At 44.7% G+C, this 6,109-nt stretch overlaps 1 long non-coding RNA gene across 1 annotated transcript; it reads left to right on the top strand.

The window, feature by feature from the left end:
• The first annotated feature begins 267 nt into the window (after positions 1–267).
• LOC110468130 (uncharacterized) lies at positions 268–3,293 on the top strand. Its single transcript, XR_002465028.3, has 2 exons — positions 268–928; positions 2,022–3,293. It is a non-coding gene; the product is annotated as an uncharacterized LOC110468130 (long non-coding RNA).
• The last annotated feature ends 2,816 nt before the right edge of the window (positions 3,294–6,109 follow it).

Below are 6,109 nucleotides of genomic sequence, written 5' to 3'. Positions count from 1 at the left end.
GGTGTCCCTGCAGAGGAATTGTCCCTGCAGAGGTGTCCCTGCAGAGGTGTCCCTGCAGAGGTGTCCCTGCAGAGGTGTCCCTGGCAAAGGTGTCCCTGCAGAGGAAGTGTCCCTGCAGAGGTGTCCCTGCAGAGGTGTCCCTGGCAGAGGAGGTGTCCCTGCAGAGGAGGTGTCCCTGCAGAGGTGTCCCTGCAGAGGTGTCCCTGCAGAGGTGTCCCTGCAGAGGTGTCCCTGGCAGAGGTGTCCCTGGCAGAGGAGGTGTCCCTGCAGAGGAGGTGTCCCTGCAGAGGTGTCCCTGCAGAGGTGTCCCTGGCACCTCGCTGATGCGGCCCCGCCGCCGCTGCCCCGCGGGCCGGGGACGCCGGGCTCGGGCTGCCACCTGCTGGCCTCGGGCACCGCTCGCACCCCTGGCGTTTGCCTCCAGTTCTAGGAACAATGCACCTTGCTGCTGTTGTTGTTTTGCTTGGTGGGGCGGGAACTTCCCTGCACAGAAGGGCCAATGGAATCCTGGAGTGCACCAGAAGAATGTGGCCAGCAGGTTGAGGGAGGTGATCTTCCCCCTCTGGTCAGCCCGAGTGAGGCCACATCTGGAGTGCTGTGCTCAGTTCTGAGCTCCTCAGCACAAGAGAGACAAGGAGCTACTGGACAGGGTCCAGTGAGGGTAACAAAGATGATTTGGGTCTGGAGCATCTCTCTTACAAGGAGAGATGTGGGAGCTGGACCTGTTCAGTCTAGAGGAGACTGAGAGGGGATCTCATTAATCCATATAAATATCTTAAAGACAGGTGTCAAGAGGGTGGTGCCAGGCCCTGAAAGCAGTGCCCAGACACAGGACAAGGAGTAATGGCCATAAACTAACACTCGAGACATTTCACCTCAACATGAGGAGGAACCTTTTTCCATCGAGGGTGGCAGAGCACTGGAACAGGTACCCAGGAAAGTCATGGAGTCTCCCTCTCTGGAGATGTTCAAAACTCACTTGGACACATTCTTGTGTAACCTACTCTAGGTGATCCCATCTTGGCAGGGGGGCTGGAGTAGATATCTCATGAGATCCTTTACAACCCTAACAATTCCGTAATTCCATGAAGGAAAGATTTAATGGTTCTCCTTTGTGAAATGTGTTACACCTTTGGTGCCTCCTGGGGAGCAGCTGGTCATCTGTTGGTAATAAAGATAACAAACAAATTATTTTATTTTCTTTTCACTGACACCAGGAAAAATGTCAGCCATTCCTCTGTTGCTATGATAAAGAAGCTTATCTGTAGTGGCAGACAGAGCCAGACATAATAAAAAAAAATACACCCAAAAAATAATTTTGTTACTGAAGTAAAGAAAAAAAATATATGCTGAAGACAGATTTCCATTTCTCTTCCCTTTGAAAGTCTGGATTTCTTTTTTAATGATCTGCAGACAAAGTTAATGCACTTAGATATTGTCAAACTCCAACTCCTCGAAACAAAAAAACCCATCCAGTCTGCTGGATGAGTAGTATTTCAATTCCTGTCGATCCTTTAATCTGGCTGTAGCGCACAGCAGGAAAAGGTAGACGTGGGAGAGAAACAAAGAGGGGTTATCTGAAGGGCAGGGCCTTCCAAAGGAGACTCTCTCTGAAATGAACCCTGGTGGTACTAACTGCTGATTTATTTGTGGTACAAATTCCTTCCAGTGCAGCAAACATTCCTCACAGAGTATTTCTCCCTAACATATAGCAGATAATTTTGTAAACTCACACTAAGCAGTATGTTCAGCACATTCTCTTCCAGAAACAATTTAAAAAGTAACAGCTTCTGTTCTTCTACACAATATTGTGACATATATTGTGTCACATTGTCCTTTTCTGCTAATCTCAAACTTCAGCTGATGCAGTAAGAGAGCCTCAAATTTTGTTCACAGCAGAAGCTCACTGCTTGGAGGCTTTCTACCTCAAATTATTTTATTTCTCCTTAGAGCACATCACATCAAGAACATTTTTTGTTCCATTCATGTGCTTCAAAAGTATTCATCTTCTTTTGTCATAGGTCAGAATACTCCTTCTCAGTGAAAAACCTGAATAAGATATCTGAGAAATAAGTGAAGACACTCTGGAACAACATCATGTCTGCCCTTCCCTTTGGATTTTGCACTGTGGATGAAGCATCCTGGCTCAGTCCCTTCCTTGCCCACTCCCTTCCTGCTTGCTGACAGGACAATGTGAGCAGCAGAAAAGGCCTTGACACTTTGCAAGTGCTGTTCAGCAATAACTAACACGTCCCCTATGTTAGCAGCACTGTTCAGGTCACAAATGTAAAGCAGCGCCACAGGTGCTCTATGAAGAAAATCAATTCTATCCCAGGCGAAAGCAGTACTATGGGATGCCAGACTGCACTAAAAATTATTAGAGTGATTTGCAGAAAGGGGATCACACTAATGGGGTGAGATCTCTGGAAAATGATATACTGAAATACATCTTTTAAGTGTGTTAGTGGATGTCTTGAAAGTTTATGATTTTTTAACCAGAATGTTCATTTAGATATCTCCTTCAAAAAACTTCCTTAATCTTTAATAGCCAACTACACTTCTATACTGACCTGGATTAATTTACAAGTCAAATTTTACTATGGCTGCTTTGCCAGCTTCTGTTATGGTGTTATTGTACTTGTAACTTCTTTTAATTTGACACTGCTTTGCAGGAATTTTCTCGAATTTGAAAGGTGAAGAACACAATGGAAAAGGAAGTTAATCTATTTTTTAAATTAGTTTAACCCTGTATTTTAAAAAAAATTCCTGTGCTATGTGTCTCACAAGGATTTTGAACTAATCTTTTGAAGTAACACAAGAAGAGTGAGTCAGGAAATTTATCAGAGTCTATAATGGTGGTTGACTCTATTCAAGTTGTAAGGGGTATTTTCATATGAGAGAAGACCTTGTTCAGTATCATTCTATCTTCCCTTTCTTTGATAAGGGCACCCTAACTAACATCAAGGAGGCTGTAAGGTCACTCTGTTTACACTTTGCTTCACATGGTATCAAATATTTAAATGCTCATTTATTCAAAGAACAGGGGTGTGTGAGAATGACCCCTGTGCTACTTGTTCAGGACATGGTCCTTGAGATCTGTTACAGTTTATTTATTAGGGACTTCATCTACCCCAGGTGACAGCTGTTTATCCAAAATTCAGGAAGCTCAACTACCAACCAATTCCACTAGCACCACCTGGAAAACTGTATTTGAAGCATTTTTTTTACCCATCTAACACTAAGTGTAATTTGCTTGCTTGCTTAAAGAGATGCCTGAAAAACCTCACACAGAACCCTGGCTGATATGGTTTCGTTTGTTTGTGTTAGGGAAATATATTTTATTCCAGTAAGCAGAGCATATATAGGGAGTTCCAAGATACCAGGACTATGAGAAATCAAATATTTGTATGGATTTGTATTTCATCTCTCCCACCTCATTCTCACAAAACCAAGAAATGGATGCCAAGGAAACTTTTCATTAACAGATCTATTATTTTGACAGTAATCCTCCTGGGGCTCTGATTCCAAAAGGATGTGAGAAGATTCCTGTCTTTTCTGCCACTGCAAAAATCAAGCTTGTTGGTTACAGAAGTGTAATGGAGGACAAAAAATAGCAAAACAGGGCACATTGGCAAATCTGCCCATCAGTAGGTGTGCCACTGACAGGTGTGTGATAGATCAGGTGAGATGCATCACCTGGGAGATGCAATTTGGCTCCATCAGAAAGCTGATGCTGTACGTACATAACTCCTTCTAGCTGGAAGCTCTGCTTTTAGTCTTATTTTCAAAAAAGAAGTAATTGGTAATACTTACGGAATAATAAAAATAATGAAGTAAATCTGTCTTAGAGAGCTTTTCATAAGGGAAAGAAATCTAGGGAAGCAAGGAAGGCACCAGCCTTCCTTGAGTGAGTGGCAAGAGAAGGCAGCAAAAACACCCAGCCGGAATGGAGGTTGTCCTTGTCCTGAGCTGCCACAGCTCTGTCCCTGGTACCCAGCCCAGGGTCTGTGCCCTCCTGCTGTGCAGTGCCATGTCACTGCCAGTCAGCTACTGCCAGCAGCTCAGTGTCTGCCACCATCCCATGCCCCACAGCTTTTTGGGAGGCTGGATTCAAGGCCTGAGGGAGACCCATCAGCTGGTACCAGCACTGTCTGCTCAAACTCCTGCTCTCCCCCAGAGTTTAAACTTCAGCCATGCTCCAAAGATCTTGGATAATCATTAGCCAGGGAACCAGCCAGGGAATCAATGCCAGGGAATCAATGCTGGTTTTGCGTAATCATTGTGAGGTGGTATCTCTGAGTTTTATTTGCTCTAGCAAGTAACCGATAACAGATCTAAGAGAAATAGTCTGATGAAACATTTGAAACATAGGTCAGAAACCAGCTTGGAGCTGAGGTGGGAAGGCTATAAACCCTCCTGCTTCCCCAGCAGCCACAGAACAAACTTTGCCATGTGGTTTTCCCCCAGCATGTCCACAGCACCTTCTGGAAGCACTCCTACCATATGGCTGAAGACACTTTCTATTATATATTTCAAGGAAATGAGTTTCAGGGCAATTTTAAAACCAGTGCTACCACTCCATACACATCAGTATCTAACAGAAAATAATGGACTAAGAAGAGGGAACATCTGCACAGTGTGATTCCCTCTCTCCCTGGGCTTCCCTAACTAATGTATAAGGTAATGTTGGAAGTTTTACCATTTGGCATATAAAAAAATTGCTTAGAATTACATAAAAATACAATTTTCAGCTGTGCGCAGGCCCCATTTCTTATAACATGCCCCCTTTCACCATAGCCTCTGTGGCTCCACAAATGAGTTGCTGTAAAAATGAGGATAGTTTCCTCTACATACCAGTCCCACACAATAGGGAACAAATATTCAGCTCTGCATTTGATTTTTGGCTGCCAAGGTGCTGAGCAATATGGCATGGTGGGGAGATCTGATCACCTGCAGTGCTGGCTCCTGGGGTGAGGCCATAAGGAGAAACTGGGAGCTGGTGACTGCAACCACTTTGTGTGGTTCAGGAGTCACACTGGCTACGTTTGTGCAGTTGTTTCTTGGCAGTGACTCTCACTAGTCACACTAGTTGGGTTGGGGCACTAGGCATGGCTTATTGGGCAATCAGGGCCCTGCCCCACATTATTTTTTTAATTCAGCGATTGCTGTCTGTACAGGGAAAGCAGAACACCAGTTCTTCTCATCTAGTCAACTTAATGCATCATTTTGCCTCAGGTGAGTGCTGTCCTGTTACAACTTGACACCAAGCCTCTCCTGGATCATGCCAAAATCCTTGTCATCCAGTCATCCATAGCAGCAGCCACCCAAAGATGCCTGTGAAAGAAGGTTTTCCTAACAGGGCTCTCAGTTTTTCCCATGGCTGGAAGCCATTTCTGTGTGTTCAGTAACCCCCAGTGCCTTGCTTCTCCATGCACATGGGCTTTGAAAATGTACCTGGAAACCCTGCAAACTCTGTGTGCTTTGAAAGCCTGCACTAGCAGCAAGCAGAGGCCAGCCTTCCTGCCTACCTGTATACCCACCTACCAACCTAGCTATATAAGGTAAGAAGGACAGATGGCTGTCTGTGCACTCTGAGCTCCCTGGAAGCTCAAAGGCCACCAGGAAGAAAGGGCCAACAGAGGAAACAGTGAGCACCACCAGCTCCTCCACTGCAGTGCACACTGAAAGAGTGATGCATTTTTGAGATGCCTCAAGGCCATAAGCACTTATCACTCTCCTAAGGATAGCAGCTGATTTACTTAGCATTTTAAAAGCTGATTTACTGCTGATAACCCTGACAAGCTTTAAACCTTTGATGGTGGACTATGGTAAAATTCCCAAGAAAGAATGGAGCCTGGAAAATATTGTACTGTCTTGTGAAATCTAACCTAGCTCCAACTAGATTCTGAGGGATGACACAGAAATACTTCCTTGTGGGTATCCAGGACACAGGCTCCATCCTTCTTGTGGCAGCTGGCTTATACTCATGGAGTCAAACATATTTACTAAGGATTCAGAGGTAACATAAATCACAGAAGAGTAGCATGGATCTAATCCCTGTCGTGCTGGCATTTCGGCGTAACTGTGCTCTATTATTGTTAGATAAGAA

This window comes from Lonchura striata, chromosome 2 (assembly GCF_050655825.1).
Source record: "Lonchura striata isolate lonStrDom1 chromosome 2, ASM5065582v1, whole genome shotgun sequence".
Lineage (NCBI taxonomy): Eukaryota > Metazoa > Chordata > Aves > Passeriformes > Estrildidae > Lonchura > Lonchura striata.
Note: the sequence above shows the minus strand (reverse complement) of the source record. Positions and strands in the feature narration are given on the sequence as shown.